An 18,050-nucleotide genomic window follows, 5' to 3' on the forward strand; every position below is an offset into this window, starting at 1 on the left:
CTCACACTGGTCCGGTCCTCCCAGCCTTTAGGAGAACAGTGACCACGACACCACACAACCCTGCCACATCAACCTCTGCAAGATGTGCCAGATCATCGACACAGATGCCACCGTCCACCAGGTACACGATACATACTCTTGCAACTCGGCCAACGTTGTCCACCTGATACTAAAGGATGTCCCGAGGCATGGTACATTGGGGAAACCATGCAGGCGCTATGACAACGGAAGAATGAACACCGCTCGACAATCACCAGGCAGGAGTGTTCTCTTCCTGTTGGGGAACACTTCAACAGTCACGGGCATTCAGCCTCTGGTCTTCGGGTAAGCGTTCTCCAAGGCGGCCTTCACAACACACGACAACGCAGAATCACTGAGCAAAAACCGATAGCCAAGTTCCGCACACGAGGACAGCCTCAACCGGGATCTTGGGTTCATGTCACTCCCACGACTTGCCTGGGCTTGCAAAATCTCACTAACTGTCCTTGCTGGGGATTCACTGCGTTCGGATCCAGAGTAAGAAGTCTCACAACACCAGGTTAAAGTCCAACAGGTTTATTTGGTAGCACAAGCCACGAGCTTTCGGAGCACTGCCCCTTCATCAGGTGAGTGGGAGTTCTGTTCACAAACAGGGCATATATAGATATAAACTCAATTTACAAGATAATGGCTGGAATGCGAGTCTTTATAGGTAATCAAGTCTTAACGGTACAGACAATGTGAATGGAGAGAGGGTTAAGCACAGGTTGTCTCCAGCAAGGACAGTTAGTGAGATTTTGCAAGCCCAGGCAAGTCGTGGGAGTGACATGAACCCAAGATCCCGGTTGAGGCTGTCCTCGTGTGCGGAACTTGGCTATCGGTTTTTGCTCAGTGATTCTGCGTTGTCGTGTGTTGTGAAGGCCGCCTTGGAGAACGCTTACCCGAAGACCAGAGGCTGAATGCCCGTGACTGTTGAAGTGTTCCCCAACAGGAAGAGAACACTCCTGCCTGGTGATTGTCGAGCGGTGTTCATTCTTCCGTTGTCATAGCGCCTGCATGGTTTCCCCAATGTACCATGCCTCGGGACATCCTTTAGTATCAGGTGGACAACGTTGGCCGAGTTGCAAGAGTATGTATCGTGTACCTGGTGGACGGTGGCATCTGTGTCGATGATCTGGCACATCTTGCAGAGGTTGATGTGGCAGGGTTGTGTGGTGTCGTGGTCACTGTTCTCCTAAAGGCTGGGTAGTTTGCTGCGGACAATGGTCTGTTTGGGGGCATCTCCACTTCGGATCCAGGGTCAGAGAGGCTGGAGCTGGGGGAAAGTTAAAATAACACAGTCAGTGATTTAATTTTTTGCTATGATTAATTCAAAATCTTTCTCCTTTTTTAACATGCTCACTCGGGTTCTGAATTGCTGCCACTCGAGGGTTTAAACACAAGAGATCCGGATTTAAACCCGAGAATCACTGGAAATAGGAACAGGGTGAGGTGGATTGATGTTGATCACAGAGTGAGGAAGGAAGAGTCAGTGTGGAGTGAGGGTGAGAGATAACAAGAGGAGAGTGGTGAAGAGAGAGAGTGAGACAGAAGGAGGAGGCTGCCATTTCTCTGGAGATTGTTTCGTGTTTGTAATGTCCCTGGGTCAGTCATCCAGAGGCCCAGGCTAATGTTCTGCGGTCAAAAAACAAAGAACAAAGAAAATTACAGCTGCCCAACTGAACTAAAACCCCTCTATTCCCATCCAATATTAATATAATATAATATTCATGGGTTAAACGCCCCACCACTATACTGTTTGAATTTAATCGTAATGAATATATTTACAATATAAAGCTCGTCTCGGAACATAGGAACTAGGAGCAGAATTAGGCCATTCAGCCCTTCGAGCCTGCTCCGACATTCCATCAGATTATGGCTGATCCCTCCCTGGTCTCAAATCCACCTCCCCACCTGTTCCCATTTTAATAAACCCATTATTTTATCAGAAATGTGAAACCATTTAATGATTCAGACTCCACCGCGCTAAGGAGCAGCGAGTTCCACAAATTCACCACCCTCTGCAAAAAGTAGTTCCTCCTCATCTCAGTTTTAAATCGACTGCCCCTCAACCTATACCTGTGACTTCTTGTGCGTGATTGCCCCGACCAATGAGGCAAATGTGGAACCGAGTAAGAAGAGTCTCAGCGAACAGGGAATTGAGTAGAGATGTTGCAGGATTGTGTTATTGACCATGTCAATGGCTGGAGTGAGATTGGGGAGCAGGAGGAGAGACAATGTTCGAGATTCACTGTCAATGGGAGGGACATTTCTAAACATTGTTTCATTCCGGGTCTCTGCTTCTGATGAAAACTTGGTTAGATTCGATGACCGGCACTCTACCACCTCACCCACATGGAATCGGAGCGGGCGGGTGTCCAACAACTCTCCGTTGACCTCGGGCGGGAATTTCCGGTCTCGTCCGACCAAGCTTGTAAAGTCCCGCCCAATGTTTCAGTTGTGGGAATACGGAGATGGATTTCAGGGATTCGGAAAGCTCAAGGATTTTGTAGCAAGGACAGAGGGTGAAGGGTGAGTATTTTTGGGAAGGTTTTTATGAAAGTGGATATGTAAAGGAATTAGACATAGCATGAGGAGAGTGAACCATGGACAATGTGAGGCAGATGGAACACAGGAAAGAAAGATGTTCGAGAACAGTTTAGGGTGATGGGCGGTGGGAGAGGGGTCAATGGAAGAGGAGGAGGGTCCAATAGAGAAACAGTCTCACTAAATGAAACAGCAGCTCTTGTGGAATTTACAGCAAACCCCAAAGACAGATGGAGTTCATCTCGGGAGAGAGGTTCTGTCCACAAGCTACACAGTATCAGAGTAAAACTCAGAGGGCAGCACTGCAGTGAAGTATTGTCCAAACAGCCATGATTTTAAAATGTTTCCTTCAATTTACAGAGATTGATTGAAAGACCAGAGGCACCAAAATGAAGGAATACTGGGGGTGAAATTGGAATTTGGGGGAGACGCAAACTCAATGAAATTGCAGTTTCCCATTGTTCGATAACTTGTCAGATATTCTGTCCAAGGAGGTGAATATCGGGCAGAGCGCAGAGAAGTGACTGATTCGCTGCCTCCATAGTACAAATTGTTGTGGTCGTTTGAAATTTCGTCAGTTGATGGACAGAGGAGGAAAAGTCTCACCAACTTTACAGCAATATCCAAGTTCTGTATCACCAAATAGCTGTAAATAACTGAAACCAGATCAGAGGAAGTGGCCGAGAGTCTAGATTGAAGTGCGTGATAGCGGGTGACCCGGCAAATATTTATCTTTCAAACAACATCACAGAAATAAATGATTTCGTCATTATCACATTGTGCAGAGACTGAGTGAATATGATCCGTTTTGGTGAGTTATCCACGGATAACAGCACGGGAGCATAAAAGGCAGGATATATAAATGTAGTTCTTTGTTTTTGTTGTCTCTTCTAACAGTTTATATTTACCTCCATGGTCAATTTGCCTGAATTTCTTCCGTCGCCATCTCCATCATGGTTCATTGAGCACGTTTACAACACTGCAAATCTGTGGATAACTCGCCAGCAATGTCGCACTGCAGTCCACCTTTCTATCTTTCACCCCGCCAGTGGATTGGACATTTCACAACATTCGTGGGACCGGCTATATTCACAGCCGGGTGTCCCTGGTGAGGGAGCATGCAGTGTCCATGGACACCATTGAAGCCTTCCACGTTCATTGGGCACCGCAAGGGCTGGGGTGTGTTATTGACCCTTTTAATCACCTTTTGATTTGATGTTTTAAGTTTCATTTTTAAATATTATTTATTAATGTCACAAGTAGGCTTACATTAACACTGCAATGAAGTTACTGTGAAAATCCCCTATGAAAGTCGCCACATTCCGGCGCCTGTTCGGGTTCACTGAAGGAGAATTTAGCATGGCCAATATACCTAACCAGCACGTCTTTCAGACTGTGGGAGGAAACCGGAGCACCGGGAGGAAACCGGAGCACCCGGAGGAAACCCACGCAGACATGGGGACAATGTGCAAACTCCGCACAGACAGTGACCCAAGCCGGGAATTGAACCCAGGGCCCTGGCGCTGTGAGGCAGCAGTGCTAACCACTTTGCCATCTCATTTGTGCTTTGTTTTTGTTTCAGGTGACCCCCCTTTCAGGGGTTGCCCTTCTTGCTTTCGCCCTCAATTTGTTAATTTGGTTGACTTGGTTTGCCAACAAGAATGGCAATGAACTCATTGATTCCAGTTTATTTATTGGTGTCATAAGTGCAATGAAGTTACTGTGAAAATCATCTACCATCTGAGTCTTGGTTGTCTGAAAAACTGAACATTCACTCTGCACTGCCTTCACACCCTTCCTTTTTAAATTTGGGGTATTGTTCAGCACAAGGATGTTTATGTTTATCTCTGCAGCTCCGGAGTCTGAATAATTGAATACAATACTGTCTGAACCCTCTCTGAACCAGTGAAAAGATTCCTGAGTTTGATACTGCACATAGTGCAGTGGTTATTTATTCTGGGAGCCAGTTTATCCCTTTTCAGCTGTGTTTATAAATCAATAAAATGAATATCAAAACATACCAGGACTAACGGAGCCTATCATTTTCTCTGCGTTGTGTACTTTGTACTTCTCCACACTGTGGGATTTTCCGGTCTTGGGGCTGGAAAATCCCGCCGTGTGTGTGAACTCAAGTCTTTCATTGTTACAAAGCGCACCTCTGCCACCTGCTGACAGAACCTCAGTACTGCAGGAAAGAATTCCCCATTAAAAACGGCCCAAGAAGTGGGGGCTGTCTTCGAAGGTTCACAGGCAGGATGGGCCGAATGGTCTCTTTCCATTGCGAGATCACATTATGATTTTTATATAATCTAATATTTGGATCTGATCAAATCCACATTTTTAAAATTGACTTGAACTGAAGATTGCCATGTAAGATGAGAATGAATAGACTCGGCCTCTGTTCCCCAGAGTTTCAATGAGAAGGGGGTTGACACAGGGTAGGTGCTGGAAGGATGGTTCCCCTGGCTGGGATCTCCAGAACCAGGAACTTTAGCAGCTTGCTGGTGATGCTCCTGGAGTAATAATCCAGACTCTAACCAGTGGAGAGTTTTCCCCTGATTGCCATTGTGTTGTGTTTTGCTGGGACTCCTTGATGCCACACTGGGTGAAATGCTGCCTTGATGTTCAGGGCAGTCACTCTCACTCCACCTCTGGAATTCAGCTCTTTGCTCCGGCTCGGGGAGATGTTCAGTTTGGCTTCCTCCAGGAGCACTCGGCTCCACACCTCATTGCAGCCTCGGTGCAAACTCTCAGGAGGCAATGGAATGGAGTGAAACTAGACATCCCATGAGAAAGTGTTGGCCTCATATGAAAGGAGGAGTTGAATGAGCACCCATGATGCGGCTCCGGGCGGCTGAGGGGGGAAAACGGGCGCGCGGGAGGAAAAGCTCCGGCCAGAGCGCGAGGACCGGCCGCGCGCTGACCTCCAGCCCAAGGTCAGAGCGCGGGAAGAAGCGCGGCTCGGATTGGAGGATCAGGCAGCGTCAGCGGGGGCAGGGGGAGGGGCTGGACTCAGCACAGCATCACGTGTTCCACAGGAGCAGGCTGAGGGTAAGGGAGTGTGTTTCTGCATTTGATTTATTTATTTATCATTCAGTTAAATTTGTGTTAAAAATCGGAGGGTTTTTTCCAAAACCAGAAGTAGGCCCAGGAGAAGCATGGGAAGGTTTTTGGAGGGTTTAAAAGCAGGACGCACTTTTGAGCGGGCAGTGTCGGGAGCGGGCAGTGAAGTGAGTGGGAGGCAGAGTGAGAGTTGTAAGGGCTTTGTCTCACAGGGCTTCGGGGGAAAGGGTAAAGCAGTGTAGGTTTTTTCTTTTCCATTCCTGTAAAGGAAAAGGGTAGCTATGAGTGATAGGCCAGTTTGTTGCTTCCGGTGTGGGATGTGGGAGTTCCTGGAAACACCTAGCCACCCAGAGGTTCACATTTGCGCCAGGTGTGTGGAACTGCAGCTCCTGAGGAACCGCATCAGGAAACAGGAGCAGCGGCTTGATGACCTTAGTCTAGTCAGGGAGAATGAGAGACAAATAGACATGAGTTATAGGCAAGTGGTTACACTGGGGCCTCAGGGGGAAGACACGTGGGTCACAGGAGGAGTAAAGGTCATAAGGGTAACGTACCAGAGAGTATTCCAGTGGCTGTCTCTCGATAGGAAGGGCTCTGCAACAGGTGTGCGAGGGGAGGGGAGTGAACAATTAGTGGTGGGGTCACCTGTGGTTGTCCCACTCCAAAACAAGTATATTGTTTTGGACAGTGTGGAGAAGGATGACTCTCCAGGGGTAAGCCACAGTGACCAGGTCACTGGCACACAGTCAGGCTCTGTGGCCCGGAAAGGAAAGAGGGTTTAGGAGAGCAATCGTGGTGGGGGACGCGTCAGTTAGAGGCACGGACAGGCGATTCTGTGGGTGCGAACGGGACTCCAGGATGGTAGTCTGCCTACCTGGTGCTGGGGTACTGGATGTCTCCGAGTGGATAGGAGGCATATTAAAAGGGGAGGATAAAGAAACGGATGTCATTGTACACATTGGTGCAAATGATGTAGATACGAAGAGCAGGGGGATCCTACGAGAGCAATTCAGGGAGTTGGGAAATAGGCTAAAAAGTAGGGCCTCCAGGGTGGCAATCTCTGGGCTGCTCACAATGCCAAGGCCCGTGAGGCTAGGAATAGGGAGAAAGTACAATTGAATGCTTCACTAAAGGACTGGTCCAGGAGGGAGGGCTTCATATTCCTGGATCACTGGGAAGTTTTCAAGAGAGGAGGGCACATGTACAAGAAGGACGGGTCACAACTAAATTGGAAGGGCACGAATATCCAGGCTGGGAGTTTTGCTAGTGCAGTTCGGGTGGGTTTAAACTAATATGGCAGAGGGGTGGGGATCAAAACATTATGTCTACAAGTGCAGAGGCTAGGGACGAGCTTGGGGCCAGGACAAGGCTGGCAAAGAAGAAGAGCACTCTGGGGGAGGATGACCTCACTGGGCCTGGAGGTTTGTGATTTATATAAATGATCTGGAAGAAGGTGTAACTGGGGTGATCAGTAAGTTTGCAGATGACACGAAAATGGCTGGACTTGCAGATAGTGAGGAACATTTTCAGAGGCTACAGATGGACATAGATAGGCTGGAAATTTGGGCAAAGAAATGGCAGATGGAGTGCAATCCAGATAAATGCGAAGTGATGCATTTTGGTAGAACGAATGTAGGGGGGAGCTCTATGATAAGTGGCAGAACCATAAAGGGTGTAGATACGCAGAGGGACCTGGGTGTGCAAGTCCACAGATCCTTGAAGGTGACGTCACAGGTGGAGAAGGTAGTGAAGAAGGCATATGGCATGCTTGCCTTTATAGGATGGGGCATAGAATATAAAAGTTGGGGTCTGATGTTGCAGTTGTATAGAACATTGGTTCGGCCGCATTTGGAATATGCGCCCAGTTCTGGTCGCCACACTACCAGAAGGACGTGGAGGCTTTAGAGAGAGTGCAGAGGAGGTTTACCAGAATGTTGCCTGGTATGGAGGGGCTCAGTTATGAGGAGAGATTGGGTAAACTGGGGTTGTTCTTACTGGAAAGACGGAGGATGAGGGGGTGACCTAAGAGAGGTGTATAAAATTATGAAAGGCATAGATAGGGTGAATGGTGGGAAGCTTTTTCCCAGGTCGGTGGTGACGTTCACGAGGGGTCATAGGTTTAAGGTGAGGGGGGGTAGGTTTAACACGGATATCAGAAGGACGTATTTTACGCAGAGGGTGGTGGGGGCATGGAGTGCGCTGCCAGGCAAGGTGGTGGAGGCGGACACATTGGGAACTTTTAAGACTTATCTCGATAACCACATGAACGGAGTGGGAATGGAGGGATACAAAAGAATGGTCTAGTTTGGACCAGGGAGCGGCTTGGAGGGCCGAAGGGCCTGTTCCTGTGCTGTATTGTTCTTTGTTCGTTGTTTTTTGTACGTGGTGGGAAACGCGAGTGGGGGAGGGGAGCCCGGGAAAGGCCTCGGAGCCCCGGGCTTTAGAAAGTGACAATGTCCCAAATTCAGCTGATTCAGCTTCCTCACCACATTCTGTGATCCTGAGTGTCACTGATTCACCAGCTCCATTCACACATCACACACACTGATTGACACCCACACTGCAACATTACATTGCGCTCTTCACCTGGTTATTCCTCTGTTCAGATCATTCCTGCCCAACAAACACACAGGGAAAATCATCAAATTATCCCCAGTTTGACTTGTAAGGCGTGGTTACAGTGGATTAACCAGGATTCAATTAAATACAGTCCTGATGCTGCCCACAAAATAATTATCAAAATAATTGTCAAAATTTTATATTGAGCCACAGAAAAATACCCATTTACCCCAGATATCGAAAAACTGTGTCAATCTTAATCTTTAAAGAGTATCTTAAAGGAGGGGAGGTCGGTCGGGAGTTTTTGGTGGAACCGCGGCCTTAGGGCTGGGACAGCTGAAGACAGCCACCAATGTTGGAGCAAAGGGAATCGGGGTTTAACAAGAGGCAGAATGGAGCAGCTCAGAGACCTTAGTAAGTTATCGGGCTGGAGGAGTTTTCAAAGATGGGAGCAGCGAGGTCAAGGTAGGTGATTTGAACACAAAGATGTGTTGCGGGAGCTGGATGTATAATCACACACAATTCACACCTCAGGCGCACCCAAACCCGTGTCCCCATCACAAATACAGACAACAGTCAGAAAACACTGAAACGGACAGGGAGATGATCCATTAGTTTCACTGTGTTTCAGGGTGAAAACTGTGTCATTGACCGACAGAAAATTAACCAAAAGGGGAATCACAGACAAGGCCGGAAGGAATAAGGGAATGGAGTAAGGAATGGGGAAGGACGCCAGAGTTAGAATAATCCCCATACTTCATAACATAACAGAATCGCCTCCGGAATAGAGGAAAGTCAGGAAACTGACTAACTGTTCCATTATGTTCACAAGTATTAGATGAATGCCGGAACTATTATTTCTCAGTAAGAAGTCTCACAACACCAGGTTGAAGTCTAACAGGTGAAGGAGCAGCGCTCCGCAAGATCGTGATTTCAAATAAACCTGTTGGAGTTTAACCTGGTGTTGTGAGACTTATTACTGTGCCCACCCCAGTCCAAAGCCGGCATCTCCACATCTTATTTCTAATTTTGACTCTAAGGAAATAATCACATCATCCAATCACCTTGAGACATTTCAAACAGTCTGATTGATTTTTGTGTATCGGTCACTCTGAGATTTCTTGATCATTCGAATCTCAATTCTCTTTAACTTCTCGATTTTTTTGATTGTTTCTGGAATCTTCTCTTCTTCCCTGAGATCTCCGAGTGAAATGTTTCTCGGTGAAATCCTGGTGCATTTTAATCAGCAGGAAGCGACTCGTGATTCTGTCCGTCTCTCCCAGCAGGACGCGTCTTGACAGTTTCACAAAACAGCTTCAGTTCTTCCCGATAATTCCCACCTTTCATTTCCTTGTGGAATTCAGATTTAATTCACCGGGTTTTATTTTGCCTGAGTCTCCATGTCAGAGGAAACATCCTCCCAGCACTTACCCTGACAAACCCTGAAGAATTTGAGATGTTTAAATGAGACAACCTTTCATTTTCTCATCTCCACGAATTATGATTATAATAAAATTATCTCCTTATAAAAATCCACCAGAATTTTGTTTCATGAATCTTCTTTGCACTCCCGCAAATACAACTATATCCTACAATTCTGGTCTCCAGAACTGTAAACAGTAATAACAGCTGCCCACTCACCAAGGCCCTTTACAGGATCATAGAATAGAATCACAGAATCCCGACAGTGCAGAAGGAGACTTTTCGGCCCATCGAGCGTTCACCGACAACAATTCCACCCAGGCCCTATCCAGGTAACCGCACATATTTACCCTGCTAATCACACGCTAAAGGGCCATTTAACATGGCCAATCAACCTCACCCGCACATCTTTGGACTGTGGGAGGAAACCGGAGCACCCGGAGGAAATCCACGCAGACACGGAGAGAACGTGAAAACTCCACACAGACAGTTACCCGAGGCAGGAATTGAACCCGGATTCCTGGCGCTGTGAGGCAGCAGTGCTAACCACTGTGCCACCTTGCTTCTGTCTATTTACAGTGATAACTCTTTGCTCCGAAATTCCAATCCCGTTGTAATAGACCCGTTGTGGGAAACACGAGGCTTGTAATTGATTTTTTTGGTGCGGTGTCTCTGAGACGCTCTGTTGAGTCTCAGGAAGTTTGCAGAGTGAGTTGACCCTCACATCATTTTTCCCGGCAGAGGGAATCCCATTGCGATATTGGCTGGAGTACCAGACAACCCAGGAACCCAGGCGGGGGTAACTGTGACTCTCTTGGGCGGGCCTCCCCGGAGAGTCAGTTCTGGCGAGTTGTCTCTGTGGCGTTTTCTCCTGTTTTTGGCGACGACGGCGACAGTCGCGCCTCCCCGTTGGCCCCGCTGGTAAACTCAGTAATCCGCTACTGAGGGACTAAATCACTGCGAAAAAGTACGAGACGAGCGTGATCTGCGTGGATCAGAGACTTAGTCGCAAGATGGTATGAAAGAATGGAAATCCCGTTGTTGATGGATCAGAGCGGCTGGGATGCGTCCCGGATAAACAACCTCCCCGCAGTGGCGTCTGTCGCAGCGCAATGTGCAAAATGTCAATGTTGCCGCCACACATGTTCCAGCTCTCTGGAGCTGGTAACAAGATCGTCCGCAACTCCAACCCAAGAGGAGATCTTGAGACCCCCTCCATTGCTACCAGCCCTGTTGGCAGCTGGGTTCGGGTCCCAGAGCAGAAGAGAAATGAGCAGGTTGTGCAGGAATTAATATGTCTGTTGGGTGCAGTGAACACATGGCGGTGGGAACTATAACCTCACACATATCAAATGATGAATTAAGGGGAAATGTCCTCGGACTCGAACAAGAACTTTCCCCAGTCTTACTCTTCCCCGAATAGGAAGTCGCCCGTGATAACTGACAGGAGCCGCCCCGAAAACAAGATAGACATTCCCAATTAACTGGCTGCCCCTCAGTTAACTCCCCGCTTCAATTACCATCGGCACGGCCCAACCCTCGGCCGGTGGCAATGCTCGAGAATTCAAAATATCGATGAGAGACGTAAAGACTCGGATAAAGCACTCGCCGGAGTGTTTCAAAATAGCAGATTAGAATTGACTTGTCCAAACCAGAGGCGGAACACCAAGACTGACAGTGATCCTGTTTATTTCCTGAGTTCTCCAATCACTTGACTCCACCATTACTGAACTGAAATAGTTCTATTAGAACTACACCACCTTGATGTCAATCATCTTCTTGTAGCTGAAATCAAATCCAGTTAAATGTTGCAGCAAATATCAAAGCCTACACATTAAAGTAAAATCATACTGCTTGTATATGTTCTCCATAATTGTAGATTTCAGTGTGAGCTTTCCAGTTAATCTTTCCCTTGCGCACGGGAAGTTTCAACAACGGGATTGAATGAAATCAGTTTTCGAAGGAGAATTGATTAGGTCGCAGTAGCAGAATGCATTAAAATCATTGGATGATCCAGCACAGGGGGAGACCATTCGGCTCAGAGTGTCCGGACCTTCAGAGACAGTCCCCACTTCTTGGGCCGTTTTTAATGGGGAATTCTTTCCTGCAGCACCGGGATTCTGTCGGCAGGTGGCAGCGGTGCGCTTTGTAACAATGAAAGACTTGAGTTCACACAGAGTCTGAACCCATCCCGGAAACTTACTGCACTCGCAATGAATCACTCAGGGCAGCAGCAGCACCCGTCACAGTTAAATCCCACAGAATGTTCTCTGATAACGGCACTCATCTATCATCTTCATTAATCCTGCAAATAAAATGACACTATAAACTCACAATGAACAGTGCAGATATTCTCTCCGGTAAATATGGGCGGCACGGTAGCACAGTGGTTAGCAGTGCTGCTTCACAACTCCAGGCTCCCGGGTTCGATTCCTGGCTCGGGTCACTGTCTGTGTGGAGTTTGCACATTCTCCTCGTGTCTGTGTGGGTTTCCTCCGGGTGCTCCGGTTTCCTCCCACAGTCCAAAGATGTGTGGGTTAGGTTGATTGGCCAGGTTAAAAATTGTCCCTGAGATGTGTAGTTAGAGGGATTAGCGGGTAAATATGTGGGGGTAGGGCTTGGGTGGGATTGTGGTCGGTGCAGACTCGACGGGCCGAATGGCCTCCTTCTGCACTGTAGGGTTTCTATGTAAATACTGCAGCCGATGAAGCGGGATGCGTTGGTCTGCAAGGTGCCGAGTTTCGTGTGCATTGTTGGAGCTGCACTTTACCAGGCAAATGGAGAGTATCACTTCACAATCCTGGCTTGTGCCTTTTATCGGGGGCAAACTTTGGCAGATGAGTTACCTACTGCAGAATTCCCAGCCTCTGATCTTGTCCAGCAGTTTCTATATGATCCATCCAGCTAAGTTTCTGGTCAACGCCACCACAGATCGGTGGTGGTGAGGGACTCAGCTCCGGCGATGCTGCTGAATAACAAGAGGCGCTGGTTAGATTCTCTCTTGTTGAAGATGGCATTTGAGTGACGCGAATGCTACTGACCACTTCTCATCCCAAGTCAGAATGTGTTCCAGACACAGACTGTTTCAGTATCTGAGGAGCTGTGAATGATACTGAGCACTGTGCAATCATCAGTGAACATCCCCACTTCAAACCTAATGTCGGAGAGAAGCTCAGTGAAACTCTCCGCCTGGTGTCTGGAAGCCATGGGGGGGTTTCAGCGCTTTCTCATTCAAATTGCTGAGTCACATTTCTGTGGGTGAATCCCGCCCCGGTTCTCTTCAGCTCCCTGCTGTGTTACTGTATTTACTCTGCAGTGAGTGAAAGTTATATATCAGACATTAACGGACCCAATCCTTAATAAAAACATAAAATACAGGAAGCACTCAACAGATCAGGCAGCATCAATAGAGAGAGCCACAGAATTCACTTTTCAAGTCGATGGCCTTTCATCGGAACTGGAATATTTTACAGAGTAAACAATTTCTCAGCAAGGACAGTGTCAGGGAAAAGGGCGGAGAGGAACAACAGGGAAAGTTCTATGAAATGGTGGAAGACAAGAGAGGCTAAATGTCTGAAGGCGTAACGGTACAAAGTATAAGAGAATGGGGAATGGGACTGGTGAAGAAGCATAAGATGGTTCTAGAGCAGTGTTAACGGTTACAGCAGAATGGTAACTGTGGTTAGAATCTGAAGTTCCTGAATTCAATGCTGAGGCGGAAAGGCTGGAAAGGGCAGAATGGCAATATTCCTAATTCCTGTCAGGAACAACCAACACTGCATTACCAGAGCTGTGCATAAGCGGCTGTTGGAAATAGAGATGTGTCGATGTCCTTTTAGCAACAGTTAATCAGTTAACAGTGAACTCAGTAAATGAGGAATAATAATTATAGAAAAACGCACTTTAGATGGAACATATCGAGATCACAGTCGATATTATTGTGTTCAGTGACTCTGTGATCCTCTGGGGTGTCTGAATGAAATCCGTGGAGAGTTCAGTGTCCAACATTTCATCCGGCAGAATGTATCCCATTGAGACATTCATCAGATGAACAGACAAACCAGGAGTGCAGTAGATTGGAGTTGACTTGCACAAGGCAGAGTCTTGATACCAGGCCTGCAGCGATCCTGTTCAGTTCCTGAGTTCTCCAAACACTTGTGCTCCACGATTACTGTTGTTAAATCCCCCTGTCAGCACAACAATTTATAATTAAATGGTTTTCATTGCGGGTTTCGAAGCCAACTAAATATAGCAGCACGTATTGAGTTACTGCAGAATTTTAATGCGTAAATCCTTCTCGCAGAATGGTGAATATTAATGTGACAATCTCCTGATAATCCTTCTCACCAATAGTCAGGGAACATCTCACTAAACAATGGGATTTACTGAATGGGATTTGTTAATCTGGATTTGATCAGATCCAAGTTTATGAATAAATAACAATCCCAGTCTGATACAACACAGAAAGAGGCCATTCTGTCCACCGAATCTGTGAATCTTCAGAGACAGTCCCCATTTCTTGGGCCGTTTTTAATGGGGAATTTTTCCCTGCAGCACTGTGATTCCGTCAGCAGGTGGCAGCGGTGCGCTTTGTAACAATGTAAGACTTGAGTTCACAGAGTCTCAACCCATCGCAGAAACTTACTGCACCCGCAATGAATTACTCACAAGAACAGGAACAGCCGTCAAGTAGAGAGATTGTCACAAATGACAGAAAAGAGGAAGTGAGGTCAGCTGAAGGGGATTCTGGGAGGTTGAGTCTTAGTATAAAAGGCAGTTACCTGGGGGGTTTGTCGGGAGCATAAAAAGCCGTCTGTACTATACAGCGGGCAGCGTCGGGAGCGGGCAGTGGAGTGAGTGGGTAGCAGAGTGAGCATTATAAGGGCTTTGGCTCACAGGGCTTAGGTGAAAGGGCGAGGCAAGGCTAGTTATTTTTTACCCAACCCTATAAAGGATAAGGGCAGGTATGAGTGATCGGCCAGTTCAGTGCTTCCGATGTGGGATGTGGGAGTTCCTGCAAACACCGAGCTTCCCAGAGGTTCACATATGTGACAGGTGCGTGGAACTGCAGCTCTTGAGGGACCGTGTTAGGGAACTGGAGCTGCAGATCGCTGACCTTAGCCTAGTTAGGGAAAATGGGAGAAAAATTGAAGGCAGTTATAGGCAACTAGTTACACCGGGGCATCGGGAGAATGACACGTGGGTCACAGTTAGGAGGAGTAAAGGGCAGAAGGGTAAAGTACAAGGGAGGTCTCCAGAGGTGTCTCAAAATAAGAAGGGCTTGGTGACAGGTGTGAGAGGGGAGGGGAGTGGACAGTTAGAAGAAGGGTCACCTGTGGTTGTCCCACTCCAAAACAGGTACATTGTTTTAGATAGTGTGGAGGAGTGTGCCTCTCCAGGGGTAAGACACAGTGACCAGGTCACTGGCACACAGTCAGGCTCTGTGGCCCGGAAAGGGAAGAGAGGGGTTAGGAGAGCGATAGTGGTGGGGGATGCGTCAGTTAGAGGGACAGACAGGCGATTCTGTGGGGGCGAACGGGACTCCAGGATGGTAGTCTGCCTACCTGGTGCTGGGGTCACGGATGTCTCCGAGCGGATAGGAGGCATTTTAAAAGGGGAAGATAAAGAAACGGATGTCATTATACACATTGGTGGAAATGACGTAGATAGGAAGAGTAGGGGGGTCCTAAGAGAGCAATTCAGGGAGTTGGGAAATAGGTTAAAAGGTAGGGTCACTAGGGTGGCCATTTCTGGGCTGCTCCCAATGCCTCGTGCCAGTGAGGCTAAGAATAGGGAGTTGGTTCAAATGAATGCCTGGCTAAAGGACTGGTCCAGGAGGGAGGGCTTTATTTTCATAGACCAATGGGAGGTTTTCAGGAGAGGATGGCACCTGTACAAGAGGGAGGGGTCACAACTAAGTTGGAAGGGCACAAATATCCTGGCTGGGAGCTTTGCTAATGCAGTTCGGGGGGGTTTAAACTAGTATGGAAGGGGGGTGGGGATCAAACTATTAGGTCTATAAGGGTGGCTGGGGACGAGCTTGGGGCTGGGACAAGGCTGGCAAAGAAGAAGAGCACTCTGGGGGAGGACGAACTCACTGAGCCTGGGGGTCTGGAGTGCTTATACTTCAATGCAAGGAGCGTAGCAGGTAAAACAGACGAACTCGGGGCCTTAATGCGCACGAGGAATTTGGATGTGGTTGCGGTGACAGAGACTTGGTTGAAAGAGGGACAGGACTGGCAGCTGAATATTCCAGGGTACAAGTGTTTTAGGCGAGACAGAGGAGGGGCCAAAAGAGGTGGAGGAGTAGCGGTATTGGTTGGAGAGCATATTACAGCGGTGCAGAGGGAGGACAATTCGGAGGAGTCGTGTAGAGAGTCACTCTGGGTGGAGCTTAGAAACAGGAAGGGCGCAGTCACTATGTTGGGGGTGTACTACAGGCCCCCCAACAGCCCAAGGGAAGTGGAAGAATGGATATGTCAGGAGATACTGGATAGGTGCAGGAAATATAGGGTTGTTGTAGTGGGAGACTTCAATTTCCCTGGTATAGACTGGAAATCGCTGAGGGCAGGGACTCTGGATGGGGAGGCATTTGTAAAATGTGTACAGGAGGGTTCGTTGGTACAATATGTGGACAGCCCAACTAGAGAGGGGGCTATACTGGACCTGGTGCTGGGGAATGAGCCCGGTCAGGTCTTCAAAGTTTTGGTTGGGGAACATGTGGCAAATAGTGACCACAATTCTGTTAGCTTTAGGATAGTGATGGAAAAGGATGAGTGGTGTCCCAAGGGTAAGGTGTTGGATTGGGGGAAGGCTAACTTTATTGGGATCAGGCAGAAATTGGCAGCTCTTGATTGGGAGAGGCTGTTTGAGGGTAAATCCACATCTGGTATGTGGCAGTCTTTTAAGGAACGGTTGTTAGGGCTACAGGACAAGCATGTGCCTGTAAAAAAGAAGGATAGGAAGGGTAGGATTAGAGAACCGTGGATAACCAGGGAAATTGAGGGACTGGTCAAAAGGAAAAGAGAGGCGTATGTTAGGTCCAAGCAGCTAAAAACGGAGGGAGCTCTGGAGGAGTATAATGAAAGTAGGAAAATACTCAAACGGGGAATTAGAAGAGCAAAAAGGGGTCACGAAATGTTCTTGGCAGACAGGATTAAGGAGAATCCCAAGGCATTTTATTCATACGTTAGGAACAAAAGGGTTGTTAGGGAAAAAATCGGACCTCTCAGGGACAAAAGTGGGGACTTATGCTTGGAGCCCAAAGAGGTAGGGGAGATCCTAAATGAATACTTTGCGTCGGTATTCACTAAGGAGAGGGATGTGTTGACTGGGAGTGTCTCGGAGGGGAGTGTTGAACCGTTGGAGAAAATCTCCATTACAAAGGAGGAAGTGTTAGGTTTGTTAGAGAATATAAAGACTGACAAATCCCCAGGGCCTGATGGAATCTATCCAAGGCTGCTCAGGGAGACGAGAGGTGAAATAGTTGGGCCTCTGACGCAAATCTTTGTCTCGTCACTGGACACAGGTGAGGTCCCAGAGGATTGGAGGATAGCCAATGTGGTCCCGTTATTTAAGAAGGGTAGGAAGGATAACCCGGGTAATTATAGGCCGGTGAGCTTGACGTCCGTGGTGGGGAAGTTGTTGGAGAAGATTCTTAAAGATAGGATGTATGCGCATTTAGAAAGGAATAAACTCATTAACGATAGTCAACATGGTTTTGTGAGAGGGAGGTCATGCCTCACGAACCTGGTGGTGTTTTTTGAAGAAGTGACCAAAATGGTTGACGAAGGAAGGGCCGTGGATGTTGTCTATATGGACTTTAGTAAAGCGTTTGACAAAGTCCCTCATGGTAGGCTAGTGAAAAAGGTTGGATCCCATGGGATAAAGGGGGAGGTGGCTAGATGGGTGGAGAACTGGCTTGGTCATAGAAGACAGAGGGTGGTAGTGGAAGGGTCTTTTTCCGGCTGGAGGCCTGTGACTAGTGGTGTACCGCAGGGCTCTGTATTGGGACCTCTGCTGTTTGTGATTTATATAAATGATCTGGAAGAAGGAGTAACTGGGGTGATCAGTAAGTTTGCGGACGACACAAAACTGGCAGGACTTGCAGATAGTGAGGAACATTGTCAGAGGCTACAGAAGGATATAGATAGGCTGGAAATTTGGGCAAGGAAATGGCAGATGGAGTTCAATCCTGATAAATGCGAAGTGATGCATTTTGGTGGGAATAATGTAGGGAGGAGCTACACGATAAATGGAAGAACCATAAAGGGTGTAGAGACGCAGAGGGACCTGGGTGTGCAAGTCCACAGATCATTGAAGGTGACGTCACAGGTGGAGAAGGTGGTGAAGAAGGCATATGGCATGCTTGCCTTTATAGGACGGGGCATAGAGTATAAAAGTTGGGGTCTGATGTTGCAGATGTATAGAACGTTGGTTCG

Source organism: Mustelus asterias, chromosome 8 (genome assembly GCF_964213995.1).
Source record: "Mustelus asterias chromosome 8, sMusAst1.hap1.1, whole genome shotgun sequence".
Lineage (NCBI taxonomy): Eukaryota > Metazoa > Chordata > Chondrichthyes > Carcharhiniformes > Triakidae > Mustelus > Mustelus asterias.